Here is a 17228-nt window from a genome sequence, read left to right on the forward strand (position 1 = left end):
GATGGAAAGGAAGAATGTGTAGATGGTACAAGGAAAAGGCAAAAATAATGAAACCAATATTGTTGTTCACTAAAGAAAGCGTTGGAGAAGGCCCATAGGTAGCTGGCATGGAGACATATGGCATAGAAGAAAAGATACAGTGACAGAAAAAAGAAGGAGGAGAATAATCCCAAAGAGGTAAAACTTAAAGAATTACCTATATGCCACCAATAAACATATGTATCATCAATTTTTCCATTGCCAAACTTAGTAATATGTAGGTCCATAAAGATTACAAAGAATATTTTTATTCTTCAGTAATGAATGTGTTTCATTAATAAGTAATGTGAATGCAAATAAATAAAACCGGCATATAAAACCAATAAATAAAAAAAGTTCCAAATTATTCTTTTATAAAATGATGAAATTATTAGTTTATCAAAGGACGTATCTACCAGTGTATTAATTTTCTCATTGTGTTAGCTGGCTAAATGAATATTTGGGCACTTATCTGGCTGAATTCTAGCCAGTATAAGTTAGGGGCATTCCAGGAGCATAACTGAGAGGAGTTGAATTAGCTGGCTAAATTATCCGATTCCTGGATTTTACCCCAATCTCATGGCTGGGGCAAGATCAGATCAACACAATTTTGGAAAATGGCGCCGATTGGGCCAGGTGCAAGGGTGCACCCAGCCTTGATGCGGGATCCGTTTTTAGATATGGGGGGGTGGGGGAGGTGGGAAGTAGGGGTGGGGGCTGGAGCACTACTTTATTTTTCCTTCTGGGGAGTGGGGTTGGGCCTGGGATCTTTTTTATTTTATTTTTACAATCGGGGGGGGGGGGGGAGGGGCCATCACTGTTACTTGGGGGTGGAGGGTATGGCAGTGGGGGCGCCTGGGCCACCTTTTATGTTTTAGCTTTGGGGGGCGGGGGGGCTGGGTCTGTTGCTGTGCAGCTCTTTTTTTTATTAACATTTTGTGTGAGTCAGGGCCATCTCAGCTGGTGGCCCCGAGTTGAGACAGGGGTCAGCACAGACCCCCACTCAACTTCCCTGTTGCATGTGACTTTTATTTTTCAGGCCATTGGCCCTTTAAGGCAATGGTGGTCCTGTGAGGTTGGGGCTGCCATCACATTAAAGTGCTGCTCATCACGTTCTTTTGTCCCGCAGTGTTTGGCCATGAGACAAAAGAACGTGCCATACCACCACAATGCTTTTTCAGTGGAGGGGCTCTACTATTACAACTACACCCCTCCCCACAATAGTGGGGCCCCTCCTGCGAAAAAACATCGTGGCTTATTGCATTCAGGGGTAAGTCTAGTTGGGCCAAAGAGCTGTACTAAAGTTAGCCAGTCAATTTTAAGATGGCTGGCTATATTCAATAGTGCGGCTGCACTATTGAATATCCCTCCAAAGCCAGATAAGTTTATCTCGCTAACTTTGCTATCTGGACAGTGACTGAATATGGACCTCATACTGTTTAAGGAAGTTTCATTGATGTTATAAATTACATTTCATTTTATACAAGCTCTCATCTGTGACTTGGTTGCGTACATTTCATGTATAACCAATGAGGACTGGGCATGTGATGACCATAAGATACATTTATTTATTTACATTTTTATATTCCACTTTTTGCACTTTTGTCAGCACTACAAAGTGGATTACTTTCAGGTACTGTAGGTATTTCCCTATCCCCAGAGGGCTTACAATCTAACCCCTAGATTCATCAAAAAGTTTTAATAACGCAGTGATAATGCCCGCCCTAACAAAAAGGGACATGTTTAGGGAAATTTTGGAGTTACCGCACAGTGCAGTAACTTACTGCTTCGCATTGGTATTATTGCACAGTGTTTACAGTGGTTATCACAGTGTGGTTACCACGCTGTGCAATAATACCAGTGCGAAGCAGTAAGTTACTGCACTGTGCGGTAACTCCAAAATTTCCCTAAACATGTCCCTTTTTGTTAGGGCGGGCATTATCACTGCATTATTAAAACTTTTTGATGAATCTAGGGGTTAGATCAGGGGTGGGCAATTCCAGTCCTCGAGGGCCACAAACCTGTCGAGGTTTTAGGATATCCTAATGAATATGCATGACATAGATTTGCATACAACTGAAGCAGAGTGCATGCAAATCTCTCTCATGCATATTCATTAGGGATATCCTGAAAACCAGACTGGTTTGTGGCCCTCGAGGACCGGAACTGCCCACCCCTGGGTTAGATTGTGCAATAAACTGTGCAATAAACCCTACTTTTTGCATTCTGTGCTAGGGAGGAGAGAGAGAGAAAGAGAGAGACTATCTATAAGGCCCTCGTAGTAGTTTATTTAAATCTCTTTAGGAGGGCCACCTAATAGGTCGAGGTGAGGTGTTAGTGGTGGTTTTGGGTTTAGGGGCCAGTTTCACATGTAGAGTGAGACGTACATGCATTTGGAGTGAGGAAAGTCTAACAAAGATGAAATGTTGTACTATGTTGTCTCATGAAGTACAAAATTTCATCTGTGTTAGACTTTCCTCACTCCAAATGATGTCAAATCTTCACCCAGGTGTACTGTGCTGTTCGTACGTCTCACTCTACATGAGAAACTGGCCCCTAAACCCTAAACCACCACCAACACCTCTCCTCGACCTATTAGGCGGCCCTCCTATAGAGATTTTAAAAAGTGCACACAGTGAGGGCCTCCCCAGAGGCGCTCTCTCTCACTCTCACTCCACTCCACTCTCCCCCTCTCCCTCCCCAAGCCTAGAAATGGCCAAAATGCAATTCCAAAAATGTATCCTGAATTGCTTTATGGCCATATCAGGCATATCTCACAGCTTAACACCAGGGAAAAAGGTGTAGTTGTTTCTGGCATTAAGACCGTGCGATAGCATGCGTTATGTTATCACACAGTGCGATATGTCCCCTAATTTAACTAATTCCCGCCCAAAACTCCTCCTCGATCCCGCCCTCCCCCCCCAAAAAAATTTGCATTCGCACCATACGCTACATCATTGTTCGCATGTGTTAACACCATAACGCATTTTGAAGAATGATGCGGTAAGTTTGTACCTGAGGCAATGGAGGGTAAAGTGACTTACCCAAGGTCACAAGGAGTGGTCTCCTGGTTCATAGCCTGCTGCTCTAACCACCAGGCTACTCTTTCACTCTTAGTAAGGTGTTCAGATCACCTTTTCCATAGGTGATTGCACTACCCTTTGCAACTTCAGGCAATGAACAGTTGGTGGTACCTTTAAAAAATGGCCAGTCTGATGCTTGCTCGATGTCATGCCTTTTCCTGCTTTGTCCCAGCTTCTGGAATTCCCTTTCTCTAATCTACTGTATATACTCGTGTGTAAGTCTAAAAGTTTTACCCCAAAAATTGGTCCTTAAAATCGCGGTCATCTTATCCATGGGTCAGTCCACATTAATGAAGCATGATTGAATCATTTGTGCGCTCCTTCTCCTGATCCCATAACTCACCCGCTACTATGAGGACGACGAGGGCACTTGCAGTTGCTAAGGCACATCTTTCCTCTCCCCGTGAAGTCCCGTTGAGGCATTCGGACAGCTTCTCCTCTGCACACCCTCCCTATTCCTTAACTCACCCGCTTGCTGCTATCAGAACAATGAAAGAACTTGAGGTTGCATAGGTGCATCCTCCCTCCTCCCAAGCTAGGGTCTGATTGGTGTACTTAGAACCACGTGGTTCAAGGTGTGTCCCTGGCACCTCGCGGGGGAGGAGGAAGAATGTGCCTGAGCGACCGCAAGTTCATCGTCGTCCTCATAGCAGCAGCGAGCGGTTGAGTTAAGAGATCCGGAGGAATTATGGGGGAAAAGCTGTCCTACCGCCACAGTGGGACATTGCGGGGGAGGAAGGAGGACATTCCTAAGCAACTGCAAGTGCTGTCGTCATCCAGATAGTAGCAGGTGAATTAAGGGATCGGGAGGGGAAGCGAGCAAATGATTCATACAGCAGGGATAGCCATGGGGGAGGGGGAAAGGATTCATACAGCAGGGACAGCCATGAGGGAGGGAGGGAAGGATTCAGATAGCAGGGATAGCCATTAGAATAATGATTTCTTACCCTCAGGCAGGCATTCGTCTTACCTGCCTGTAGTAGCGCCTCTGAATAGGCCCCTTGAATCTGCAAAAGAGTGGATATTCCCATTTGAAGTAGACAAATGGGAAGTGAACTAAGAAAGCACAAGGAGTGGTCAAGTTCTTGGCAGCTACGGTTCAATACAAAGACATGCAGAATCATGCATTTGGGGTGCAGAAATTCAAGAGAATAGTACGTGATTGGAAGGTGAGATACTGATACGTACCAGTTAAGAAAGAGATCTTGGTGTGATCCTAGCTAATGATCTCAGGGTAGAAAACAAAACAGTGGGACAGTGGCCAGAGCTGGAGGGATGTTAGTGTACACAGGGAGAAGCATAACAAGTAGAAAAAAGGAGATTCCTGACTTATTACTCTTGGGGGCAGACAAATCTACGCGTGCATGTTATAAAATCCGGGGTCAGCGCGTGCAAGAGGGTGCACACTTGTGCACCTTGCGTGCGCAGAGCCCTAGGGGAGCCCCAATGGCTTTCCCCGTTCCCCCCACCTTCCCCTCCCTTCCCCTATCTAACCCGCCCCCCAGCCCTACCTAAATCCCCCCCCCACCTTTATTTTGTTTTTTATGCCTGCCTCTGGCAGGTGTAACTTGCGCGCACCAGCCAGCTGCCGGCGCGTGATCCCCCGGCACGGCCGTTGTGCCGGAGGCTTCGGTCCCACCCCCCGGACCGGCACCCTGCCCCTTTTTCAAAGCCCGGGACATACGCTCGTCCCGGGACTTGCGTGCGTCGCCGGGCCTATGCAAAATAGGCTCAGCGCGCGTAGCCCCCCTGCGAGCATAAATCCAACCGGATTTACGCACGCAGGGCTTTTAAAATCTGGCCCTTGGTTTCTTTCATGCGTAATTTGTTGGAGAAGGCTAGAATTGACACTTGGATCTCTAGGGAAGATAGATTAAGTATATTTATTCTAATTTGGGGAAATTTTGACGCTCTAGGAAGAAGCCCAGCAGTCTCCCCTCAACATATTTTCTAAGTCTGACTGGTCAAGGAAGATTCCCGGTTTCTATGGTCTTTGATTTGTGGTGTTATATTATTTTCTATACTTTTTTCCTTTTGGAACTCTGCAGCAGAGGAGGTTGAGGAGTTGGAGAATTGCGTCCTGACACAGACACATGATCAAAATTTCCTCAGTTTGGTATTTTGTATGTTGTACCAGTGCTGTATGGATACAACCTATGATTTGTCAATACAAAAATTAAAAAAAAACTCTTTTTTTTTTAGTGGAAAGGAAGTTCTAGAACAAGAGGTCATATAAGGTAGACTGCGGAGTAATGTCAGCTTGAAATGATTACTCTAATTCATAATACCAGAAGTGTTCTGTATCATCTAGCATTTACTGCAAAATACAGCAGGAAAGCTTCTGTTTAATGCTAAAATAATTTGACCATGTGACTCCACTGCATAAGCTGCATTGGTTGGTTATAGCATCACAAATTAAGCTTACGATTTTAACCATTGTTTTTAAATGTCTTCACAGAGGTGATCCTGCTTACTAATTCCTTACAGCCTTTGTTCGAGCTTTAGATTCATTTCAGCAGGCACTTTTAGCTATCCTATCTCCTACAAAAATCAGATTGGAGCATATATGCCAGTCCTCTTTCAGCTTTTTGGCACCACTATTCTGGAATTAAGTTCCATTACAATTTAGTCTAGAATCAAATTTGCAAAATTCCAAAAAGGATTAAAAACCTGACTATTCAAACAAGCTTATGACTTCTGAGAGCCTATAATTGATTTCCCTTTATTGATTTAGTCAATTTTATCTGTATTATTAGTTGGCAATTTGAATGTGTAGAATTTATAGTGTACATATTGTAATGTTTTATACTGACTACAATGTATACAGTATATATTTTTGTAGATTATTTTAAATACTACAATGTATATCATTTTTATGTAATTGTGAATTCCAGTACATTAATAAATGGTAATTTATTGATATTCTATATGTTTTATTTGGGATATATTAAACTATTTTGCCTTGAGGAGTGACTGGAATTGACTAATTTCTTTTTGGAGCATCTGACTGCTGGGATCCTGTCAATATATTCTAAAGCATCCTTCATACCCCCTTTGTGGGACCTCATCAACCTTTCCCTTTTTTTAAATTTATTTCTTTGGGGGGTTTTTCCTTGATGTGTTACACCCTGAAGCTCAAAATTAACATAGAAACATAGAAATGATGGCACAAAGGCATTAATGGTCCATCCAGTCTGCCCAGCAAAGTATCTGCCACGCCATGCAAGTTACTCACATGTATCAGTCTGTGCTGCTTGACATGCTTTGCTTATTGATTTGGCTGTAGAATCAGTCTTATGGTTTTTCCCCAATGTCTGTGCATCATATCCCAGACTATGTTGGTTGTCTCTGAATCCAAATTCCTTTTTCCCTCCCCTCTATCCATCCCCGCCATCGAAGCAGGGAGCGATGTTGCAGTTGCGCCAATAGCATCAAGGCTTATTGGTTAAGGGGGTTGTGGGAGTGGACACTTGAGCCGGAGCGAGAGATGATGACGACTGCCGAGGAGGCCTTTCAGTGGGAACTCGTCTCCGGGAGGTGGCGTAGGCGAAGAGGAGGACTCACTGGAGCTGGTTCCGAGGATCCGACCGGACGACCCCTCGAGGAGCGGGTGGTCTATGAATACTGTAGATCCCCCGAGGAGCAGTTACTCGAGCGTTCACCCAGCTGGATAGGAACCGACCTTCACGAGAGACAGCTGAAGTCCAGGCAGATGATCCGAAGCAGGCAGCGAAGAGACGAAGCGAGGATAGAGGCCACTGGTGAGGACGAAGAGACGAGCCAAGTTCAAGCCAGGAGATCAAGCCGAGGAAAGGAGCCAGGAACGGAGTCAGGCACTAGGAAGCAAGGAAAAGAGGGGAACAAGGCACCAATGTACAGAGAACAACTGAATCAGCGCAGCCCGAGAGCAACAGAGGGAATCTGTTGCAAAGGCAGAGTTCCAGTGCCTAAATGGGGTTTAAATACCCCTTCTTTGCTGACGTCACTTACTGGGGCTGACTTGCTGCTTCCTGCGCTGTCCCTTTAAGGGGTGGGGCTTCCTGCACGCCCGCCCAGGGAGAGCCCTGCTGAGGAGAGGAGGACGACATCGGCGGCCATGCGGCAGGCCATGGGAGGCCTGCTGCGGAGGGCCGCGGTAGCCGGGGGCAGCAGCAGCAAAGGTGGGAGAACCGCGGGCCGCAACAGTACCCCCCCCTCTTACACCCCTTCCGAGAAGGACCTGTTTACCCGGGTGTGCTTGGTGAAAGTGCTGTAGTAAGGACTTATCCAGAATGTTGGAGGATGGCTCTCATGAATTTTCTTCAGCCCCGAAGCCTTCCGAGGCAATTAGGTATTCCCAGCATCTATGGTGCCGACAGACATCAAGGATCTTGTGAACGTGGTAGATGGGTCATCGTCGGACTCCACGTCAGGCGGTTTAGGTGGAGCAGCATGAAAGTGAGAGAGAATCAAGGGCTTCAATAGAGATACATGAAAGGAATTATGTACTCAAAGATTTTCAGGAAGCTGTAGGCAGTAGGTTACTGGTCCCAAGCATTCGCTGATGGAGAAGGGTTCAATATATCTGGGAGCGAGTCTCATAGATGGGACCCGTAGCCTGATGTGACGAGTGCTAAGCCAGACTCTGTCTCCCGCGTTGAACGACGGGGCAGGCTGACGATGTTTATCCGCCATGTGCTTGGCAGAGTTTGTGGCATACAGCAAGTTGGAATTGTTTGACTCCCAGAGATTATGTAACTGTTCAGCCAAGAGCTGGGCCGCTGGGGAGGCAACCGTGAACGGCAGTGGGAGAGGAGGTCTTGGAAGCTTGCCATACACAATTTGGAAAGGGGAGTTCCCTGTGGCGGAGTGTACATGAGAATTGTGTGAGAACTCGGCCCATGCTAAAAGTGAGGCCCAATCGTCTTGGCGACAGTTCACAAAAGAGCGGATGAAGATCTTCAGGCCTCTGTTGACCCGTTCTGCTTGCCCATTTCCATGGGGATGGAAGGCCGTGGTGAAATCCAGCTGCACTCCGAACGTCTTACATAGCACCCCCCAGTATTTAGCCGTAAATTGAGGACCCTGATCTGACGTGATATGCAGTGGAAGGCCATGTAATTGGAACACATGTAGGGTAAACAGATGTGCCAGATAAAGGGCTGATGGCACCTTGGGCAATAGTATGAAGTGGGCCATCTTGGAGAACCGATCGACGACAGCCCATATCACTTGGTTCCCTGAAGACATGGGCAGATCCACCACAAAGTCCATGGTTCTCGTGGTGGTGGTAAGGGTTGAAGGAGCCCCTACAGGTGGCTGTTTAAGGGCTCTTGCTGGGCACAAGTTGGACAGGAGTTGACATAGGCCTGAACATCTTGCGACATGCGTGGCCACCTGTAATAGTGGGACAATAGCCAGAGTCCGCGTCCTACCCGGGTGCCCAGCAGTAAGGGAATCGTGTGCCCAAGAGAGCACCTTGGCCCACAGGCGCAGTGGAACCACTGTCCTCCTTGGCAGTACCGTATCTGTGAAAGCAAGTAGGACCTTGGCTGGGTCCAAAATGTAGCTAGGAGGGTCTTGTGTGTCCTAGGATTCGTACAGTCTGGGTGGAGCATCATCGCGGGTATTCTTTGACACAGGACGGTACCATAGAATAAAATAAAAATGGCTGAAGAACAAGGACCATCGGGCCTGGCGTGGGTTCAAACGCTGAGCTCTGCTGAGGTATTCCAGGTTTTTATGATCGGTATAGACCGTGATGGGATGTCGCGCCCCCTCCAGCCATTGCCTCCATTCTTCAAAAGCCATCTTTATTGCCAGCAACTCCTTGTCCCCAATGGCATAATTTTTTTCTGCCGGGGAGAACTTGTGAGAGAAATAAGAACAAGGTAGTAATGTCCCTCGGTCAGAATACTGACTGAGGACAGCCCCTACAGTTACGGCAGAGGTGTCCACCTCCTCGATAAAGGGTCTGGTTGGATCTGGATGATGGAGACGAGGTTCTCGCAGGAATGCTGCTTTGAGTTCTTTGAAGGCTTGGATAGCCTCGCTGGACCAATGCCGTAGGTCTGCACCCTTCCTGGTCATAGCTGTGATTGGCACTACGATGTGTGAATAGCGTGGAATGAAATTCCTATAAAAGTTGGCGAAACCGAGAAAGCGTTGTAATGAACGAAGTCCTGTTGGTTGCGGCCACTCCCGGATACTGACTAGTTTATCCAGGTCCATTCGGAAGCCGTGGTGGAGACAATAAAGCCCAAGAAGGGCAATGAATGTTGCTCGATGAGACACTTCTCCAGTTTCGCAAATAGCCGGTTCTCTCTGAGACACTGGAGAATCTGACGGACATCGGAGCGATGGGTGGAGATGTCTTTAGAGTAAATTAGCACATCGTCAAAGTAAACTATCACCTTGTCTTGTAGCATATCCCGAAAGACCACACTCATGAGATTCTGGAAGACTGCGGGCGCATTGCATAGTCCGAATGGCATTACAAGGTACTCATAATGACCATTGCACGTGTTAAACGCGGTCTTCCATTCATCTCCTGGTTTTATTTGGACCAAGTTGTAGGCCCCACACAGGTCCAATTTGGTGAATACCCTGGCCCCGTGGAGGCGATCCAGAAGTTCAGGGATCAAGGGAAGCGGGTAGCGGTCCTTGCATGTAATGACATTGAGTCCCCTATAATCTATGCAGGGTCTTAAGGAACCATCCTTTTTAGAAATGAAGAGAAATCCTGCGCCCGCTGGGGATGACGAGAGACGAATGAACCCCCGGTCTAGGTTCTCTCTTATGTATTTTGACATAACCTGAGTCTCTGGCAAGGACAGCGGGTATACCCGTCCTTGGGGTGGAACCATATCTGGTAGCAGATCGATGGCGCAGTCAAAAGGACGATGCGCCAGAAGGGTCTCTGCTTTCTCTTTAGAAAAAACATCTGAAAAGTCGGCGTATTGAGGAGGAACATGGAGGGGAGTAGTGGCGAGTTGAACCTGCGGAGTCGGTCTCTGACGTAGGCAGGTAGAGAAACACTCGGGTCCCCAAGATGTGATTTGGAGAGTCCTTCAATCAATAGAGGGTGAATACTTTTATAACCAGGGGAGGCCTAATACAACTGGATGGACAGACTTCTCTAGAGCAGCGGCGACAAAATTAGGAGAACCACGAGCCACAACAAAGGGCAGTAATCCCATGCTTTCTGTTAAGGGTAGTAACTGCTGCTCTGTGCAGGTTACTCCCATGTTAATCAGTTCCTCAGACCATAAACGTTGGGGCCCTCATTGCTTGCTGTCTGAATCCAATTCCCCTTTTCCCCCTTCTGTTGAACAGAGAGTAAGGTTGAATTGCTTCAAAAGTATCAAGGCTTAGAGGTTAAGGGTAGTAACCGTCACACCAGCATGTTACCCCATGTGAGTTTTCTTCGTTTCCTTTAGGACGTGGCCATAGAATCAATGCTGTGCTTTTTCCCTTATGTCTGAGTATCAGTATCCCGGACCATGGAAGTCGGGGCCCTTGGTTGTCATCTGAATTCAATTCCTCTTTTCCCCCAACATTTAAGCAGGGAGCAATGTTTCAGTAGCATTAAAAGCATCAAAGCATATTGGTTAAGGGTAGTAATCTCCATGCCTTCTGCTAAGGGTAGTAACTGCCATACTAGCAGGTTACCCCCATGCACACTTATCTCATTTCCGTCCTGTAGCTGTTAGAGATCCACAGAGTTTATCCCATGCTCCTTTGAATTCTTTCACTGTTTTCTTCTTCTTCATCTCCTCCGGAAGGGCATTCCAGACCTCCACCACTCTCTCCGTGAAGAAATATTTCCTGATAAGGTTCTGAGTGGTCCCCCCCCTGGAGTTTCATTTCATGATTCCTAATTCTGTTGTTTACTTTTCATCTTGATAAAGAAGAGACACATAAGTCAACAAGTATCTAACCCCAGTGGTGATTTTCTATCAGCTCATGCCAGGTTGCCGACCTGGAGCCTTTTCTCAGTGACCTGGGACCATTGCTTCCTTTTTCCTCATTTCATGTGGAGTGGGCATGGAGTGTCATTGGCCCCGTCATGGTTTTTTTTTCCCCTAGAAAATTATCACTACCTAACCCCTTACATCCCCTCAAATAATATAGTAAATCATCTTCACCACATCACTTACAGTGAAGAATAGAAGACAGTGAGAGAGGGAGAGGATGAAAACAGTTATCAAGAAAGATAGAAACGGCAATCCAAAATTACAGTCAAAGTGAGAACAGCTTAACTCCCAAAATCCTGGTCTGCAACAAAAAAGGGAAATGAAACATTTTAATACATTGAGGCTCACCCGTGAGAGCACAGTGACCTGAGGATTAACATCTCTATTGAGCCCAACAGGAGAAACTGGAATCTTTGATGTCAATTTTAAAACAAGCATGCGTGTGCCCATGCATGTGCGTATCGACGAGTGAGCGAGGATATGCTGGAGTTTTTTTTATTGTACGTGCACTTGCGCGCGTATGTTTTAAAATGCACCAGTTGTGCTTAAGTATGCTTCTCATTATAAGAGGTTACTCGAGCACAGCTACCGCATGTGTGTCTTCCGTACAACTTGTTGGCTTTTATGCATGTCTGTCAGCGAATCTTAAAACATGCTTGGGTGAGCAAATTTCCACTTTTGCAATTAGTCCACCAGTTTGTCCAGTCAATAGCAAGGTCTTTCAAACCTCTCTGGTTCTTCACCCTACACGATCACCCTTTGACCCGGACCTGTCACCCTGTTCTGTAAGCCCTAAAACTCGAGATCTACAGACTTGCTCCTCATCAGGAGCAGCAGTAAATTTAGGCGGATATCTAGTGTACGCGTGCTGCGGTTTTTGGTTTTAAAATTCAGAGTTATGCATGTAAGTCTTGGTCCCACGCTGGAACGCCCATGCCCCATGATTGCCCCGCCTCCCTTATTCCTTATGCGTGCATGGCTACACACGTGCACATTTTGCAGCTTTTTAAAATCCGTGTGGCTCATGCGTGGGGCATTTTTGCACAAGCAGTGCTTTTAAAATTGACCTGTTTGTAAGAACATCCCAGATTACAGCTGCATGCTTTCACAGTACAGGAGATGCTGGTTTGCAGTTACACATCTTGATGCTGAGTGTAATGTGCTGATGTCGGAAGTCTGTATACAAAAAGACTCATTCACTGGAAACTGTGTAAACACTATAACATTGTTGTCCCAGGAAAATACTGGGATCACTACCCTAAAAACTGCTGCATTGAAGAAATTGTGATCCATAGGGAATTACTAGTCCAACCCATAAAAAGTTCAATGCAAGAAAACCAGGCATTAAGGAAAAAGAGAAAAACTCAAGAACAGCACTGCTAATAGAATTGTCAGTACCAGGCGACTGTACTGCATATGGAGACAGAGAAGATAGTTTGGCTTTTTCCTGATCTCTTATGTTTTTTTGTTGTGTTTTTTTTAGCTTGACATTTGTTCTATTTTATTTTGCCTGTTGTGTTGATGCACTTGTTTCATGGTATTGTATTACCACTTAGCAAAGTTTTCCTGCTGTAGGCGGTATTAAAAAAAACAACCTGTAAATAAATAAGATACCAAGAGATGCAATCAGAGACCAAGAAAATGTGGAAGAGAGATACCGAAAATGTTCCAGTTGTTTTGGGCACCGTCAGTTTGATTAAAAAGAACTTCCAAGCACACCGTGATATGTTGACTGTACACATTGCATCCTATGACCTCCAGAAGGAAACTCTCTTTGGGATAATGCAAGTCTTAAAAGAGCATTGGCAGTAAATTTGAGAGGTTGAGATCATACCCAACCTCCTGTGGCTCACGAGTGAGGTTCATTCCTGCCATGGTGTGCAGAAAACAAACCCATTTAAAGACGCTACTGTGAAAGTAACACCCCCACAGCCCCAAACATGATTTCAAACATGCAGGCACACACACTGACACATACAGCCATGCAAACATTTGGTGCAGTTGAAAGAACCGGAGAGAATTCTCCACGCCCACACTCCTACCACCACCTGGAGACAGCTTACTTGCTGGAGATCTGAAGCCACCTGGGAAGCTTTGTCATTGCAATGCCTCTTGGCCCTGTACCCTCGAGGGAGGGTGCCCCCCTCCATTTCCCAGATCAATAACAGAGCGTTGATCTCTCCATCCTGGGTCTGCAAAATAATGAGCAACAAAAAGGAAGCATCAATCAATTTATGTAAAACATATGCAACTTACAGGCATTGTGGTCATCCAGCAAGGAAAATGAAAAGTGTGTGCAGCAGGACAGCAAGACGGCCTGGCACCAACTTCAGTTTTCTATTGAGCATTCTATTGCAGCACTAAAACTTTGAAAATCTCCACATTTTAATTTGGAGTTTGATGTCTCTTTTATTTTATGACAAGTCACGATTGATTGAATTTTGAGCTGGAAATTGGGTGCGAAAAGCAAATATTCCTGGTCTGAGGAACTAAGGTAATCATGAGTTCCCTATTTATGTGCTATTAACATTTCAGTTATGTATTAGTAATATTTTATATTTATTAGTTCTTTTATAATACATTATGTGTTTTTAGGAATTGAAATGTACTAGAAATTTTATGCTATTGCTGTAAACCGTTATATGTTGTTGGAATTTACCGAATGACGGTATATAAAAACTTGTAAATAAATAAATAAATAACTTCATTCTTGCTACAGGGTATAAAAACCACGTGCAAATTTTGCCACAGGAATAGGATTAGGAAACTTGCCCATCAGTGTCATTCTGATGCGGAGTCCAGCTCAGAGAGTTACTATATGGTAGGCTTATGTTTATAAATGAGTGGCCAAGAGGAAAGTTCTAGATTAAAAAAAGAAGTGAAGCATATTTGTATCCTCTCAAGGTCCACCACAAAACCAAATTTCAAGGCTTTGTTTTCCATGTTTATACAGTTAGACTGGAAGGGCTCTGTGAGACTGAGCTAATCCCCTTGCCAACACAGCACATTGTTTTAATGGAACATTTGTGAATTGGGCCTGTAAATGTTTCCCAGTTTACAGGAAAGGAATATTTTAATGAAGCAGTTTGGGGTTTTTTTTATGCTAATTACATTTCCATCTGCTGTGCAGATTATCCAAAGTGGCCCAGAATCTGTGCTTCTGCAGTATGCCACTCTGCAGTCACGGGTGCCCGCAAAAGAGTCTCAGAGCACAGTCTTTTATATTCTGTGTAGGGTTTACTGCTTAGCATGCATTCAGTTAGGCAGAATATGCTACCACTCATCTGCCTTTTTTTTTCTCAAGCTAGTTTGTAATGTTACAGATGCATTAAAAAAAAAAAAAAGAACATGACAGACAAAATTAGAAATTCTGACTCTAGAGTTGTCCGGGTAACACCACAAGAGAGTTGTAAATACAGTTTAAATAGAGCAGTCTCCTGCTTGTCTGGAAGCGTGTCCTTCATCTCGTGCTACTACTAGGAGGAATTATAAATAGACTGCCGCACCGCCTTCAAAGTCAGTCTTTTAAGCCTTGAGCTTCTTCAGTTTATTGATGAAATGTACAAAGCATTTTTCAGAGTACAAACCAAAGAAGAGAAAAAAAAACAGATTGTGCGGAAGTAAACATGCAATTTTATTTATCCTTTTTTTTATTCATTCCAAGATAAAGGACAGAAAATCAAGAAAGAAGAAAAAAATAGTTTCCCCATAAATAGTTGAAACTCTTTGTGAAGAAACACTGACAGGTCAGCTGACATGTGAAAGTCTGCAGATTAATAGCCCACTAATTTTACCTCATGTATCTTCTCAATATTGAAAGCAGAGAAAAAGATTTAATTAAATATAAGGAGACCCTCATACACGGAAGTGGCTTGTAGCAATAATCAGCTTGCTGTGTTTGTATCCCCAATGTAATATTTGGTCTCTCAATGCAGAGTTCCATAAAATTTTTCTAAATTCTTCTATAACGTAGTAAAAACAGTGTTTATCCGTTTAATGTTGACTCCTCCGGCCTAGTATTCAACAGAGTATGATCCGAAATGGATCCATGATTCAAAATATGTTGTCTGCCTCAGAGGTTTGTTGTCCACTGCTCTCTGGAAGTCTGCAGAAAAACAGCAGGGCAGCTCACTGAATGGAAAGAGAAGAGAAATGTGCCTTGGGAGCCACGGTGAAGGAGGTTTGACTTCTTTTGCCGAGTGTACAGTACCATCAGTCAGTAGTGCTGACAAGGAGGGTCAGGAAGCCGGAATCCACTGGTGACAGTGATAATGCTGTCATTAATTACTGCTTTCAGGGCGGGATTTACTAAGACTTTTCTCCCATTCTGTGTCTGTGGGGAAAAGCACTTAGTAAGTCAGGCACTCAGTTGATTAGTTAATGTCTGTGCCATGTTTTCTCACTGCCATGTGGAAGTATAATATGAATCCTGATGTATCGTGCTGCACGTAGTGATAAAAACCATTGTGGTAAGGCTCTCCCTTCCCCCACCCTATTTCATTTGCCCACTCCGTCCACCCTCACATCAGAGTAGATTAGCTATCAGTTTGCTTTTCTGTGGAGGCAAAGAGGTATGACTAAGTAAGTAAAAAGAGGTTAGAGCTTGGTGCTGACTGTAATCCCGTTTCAGGTCTGTCAGACAGGGAGTTCAGTTACATGGAGAGGTACTCTGGGAATCAGCAGTGAGGGAAGTGCAAAGAGGGTTGTAGCATTTCTTGTGCTCAGGTGGCACCCTTAAATATCATCTTTCCAGGTCAAGAAGACCATAAAATGTCAATGCAGTAGGAAGGCAGGGATTCATCCCTTTGGTCCCCTGGCAAGACCAGTATTACTCAGGGCATTTTGTTGTTATTGGGCAAGCGTGGTGGTGGCAAACAGGGACTTGGATTAAAATGATAGTTAAAAATACATACATTGATCGTAAGTAGCATATAAGACAAATGATTAATGGTTCTTAATTGGTTATTGGGGGGTAAAGGGATAGAAGAGACAAGATCAGCTAAGTACTATGGGAGCAAGTGTGAATCTAAATATTGGAGGGAAAACTTTGGTGGGAAAGGGAGTTCATGAAGTTTCCTTTCAGATCCAGCAGGAAGAGAAGATTCCACAGGGAAGCCGGCAGCGTGTGCTGCAGGAAGCCAGAAAGAGGTTAACCCATCCTCCCTCCCTCCCTCCCACCTCTTACGTTAAGTAGGATAGTTGCAGTTTATCAGGGTCACCACTGTGATTTAACCTTCCTCTTTAGAGGGCTCCACTACCACCCTGAGGTGCAAGATGTGAGTTTTGTAAGACATGAGCCATATTATTTGATGCGGCAGCAGCAGCTGGAATGCTGTTGGGAAGGGGATGTCGGGTTAGCTGATTAGGAGGGATTCACCGGGTGGGTAATTGCAGGTGGTTGGCTCATGTGATAGACGAGTTATGCCCTTTTAATGTATCAAAACAAGACAGTCCCCTATCACAGTGTAAAACTACAGGTGTTTGCAAAAGTATTCGACTCCTTAAAAAGTCAGCAGATTGTGATCAAGGAGGGCACCTCCGTTGCTTTGAGTTGTGTTTGTTATATACACTGTAGTTGTATGGTTGATTTATGCTGAAAGAAGACCACCTTTCTTCTGATTGCCTAAGAAGTCTCTTGTCATTTCTAAGATAGTTTTAAATCACAAAGCCCAAATACGAGCACACCTGCGAATAACTCTCAGATACAGGTTCCTTGTTTGGCTATGTTGAATCGGTGCCTATCTGTTATGGACCACATGTCTATTACTAGGAAGGCGGCAGTGGGTATTTTAATAGAATGAGCTCTTGCATTGTACTGCTTTGCAATAGAAGTTTAAAGATAAGGTCTAGCAGTCTTGTATTCATGAGGTGAAATTTTAGCCCTTGTACTGACACCACCCTACGCTACACTTTCCCTAAACTAGAAATAACAGTTCTCTATATGTAGTCATGCTTTTCTTCTGTGCTATATAGAATAAAGAGTGGACATGTCTCAGAATTTTCCCCACCGGTTGCATTCAGCCTAACTATTCCTGCAACCATAGGAGATAATTTTCAAAAGGATCGACATGCGTAAATGGGCTTTTGAAAACTTGCTACTTTTGCACGTGCAACTCCTTTGAAATTGCAATTAATTTTACAAATGTTTTATGCGCATAATTGGACTTTACGT

The 17228-nt window shown here is 44.7% G+C and overlaps 1 protein-coding gene across 7 annotated transcripts in view; it reads left to right on the forward strand.

Moving 5' to 3' along the window:
- The window catches only part of PHACTR1 (phosphatase and actin regulator 1), a 647384-nt gene that overhangs the window by 340904 nt on the left and 289252 nt on the right, over nucleotides 1–17228 (forward strand). The gene's annotated exons all lie outside the window — the stretch shown is intronic.

The sequence above is a fragment of the Rhinatrema bivittatum genome, chromosome 2 (assembly GCF_901001135.1).
Source record: "Rhinatrema bivittatum chromosome 2, aRhiBiv1.1, whole genome shotgun sequence".
NCBI classification, from domain to species: Eukaryota; Metazoa; Chordata; class Amphibia; order Gymnophiona; family Rhinatrematidae; genus Rhinatrema; species Rhinatrema bivittatum.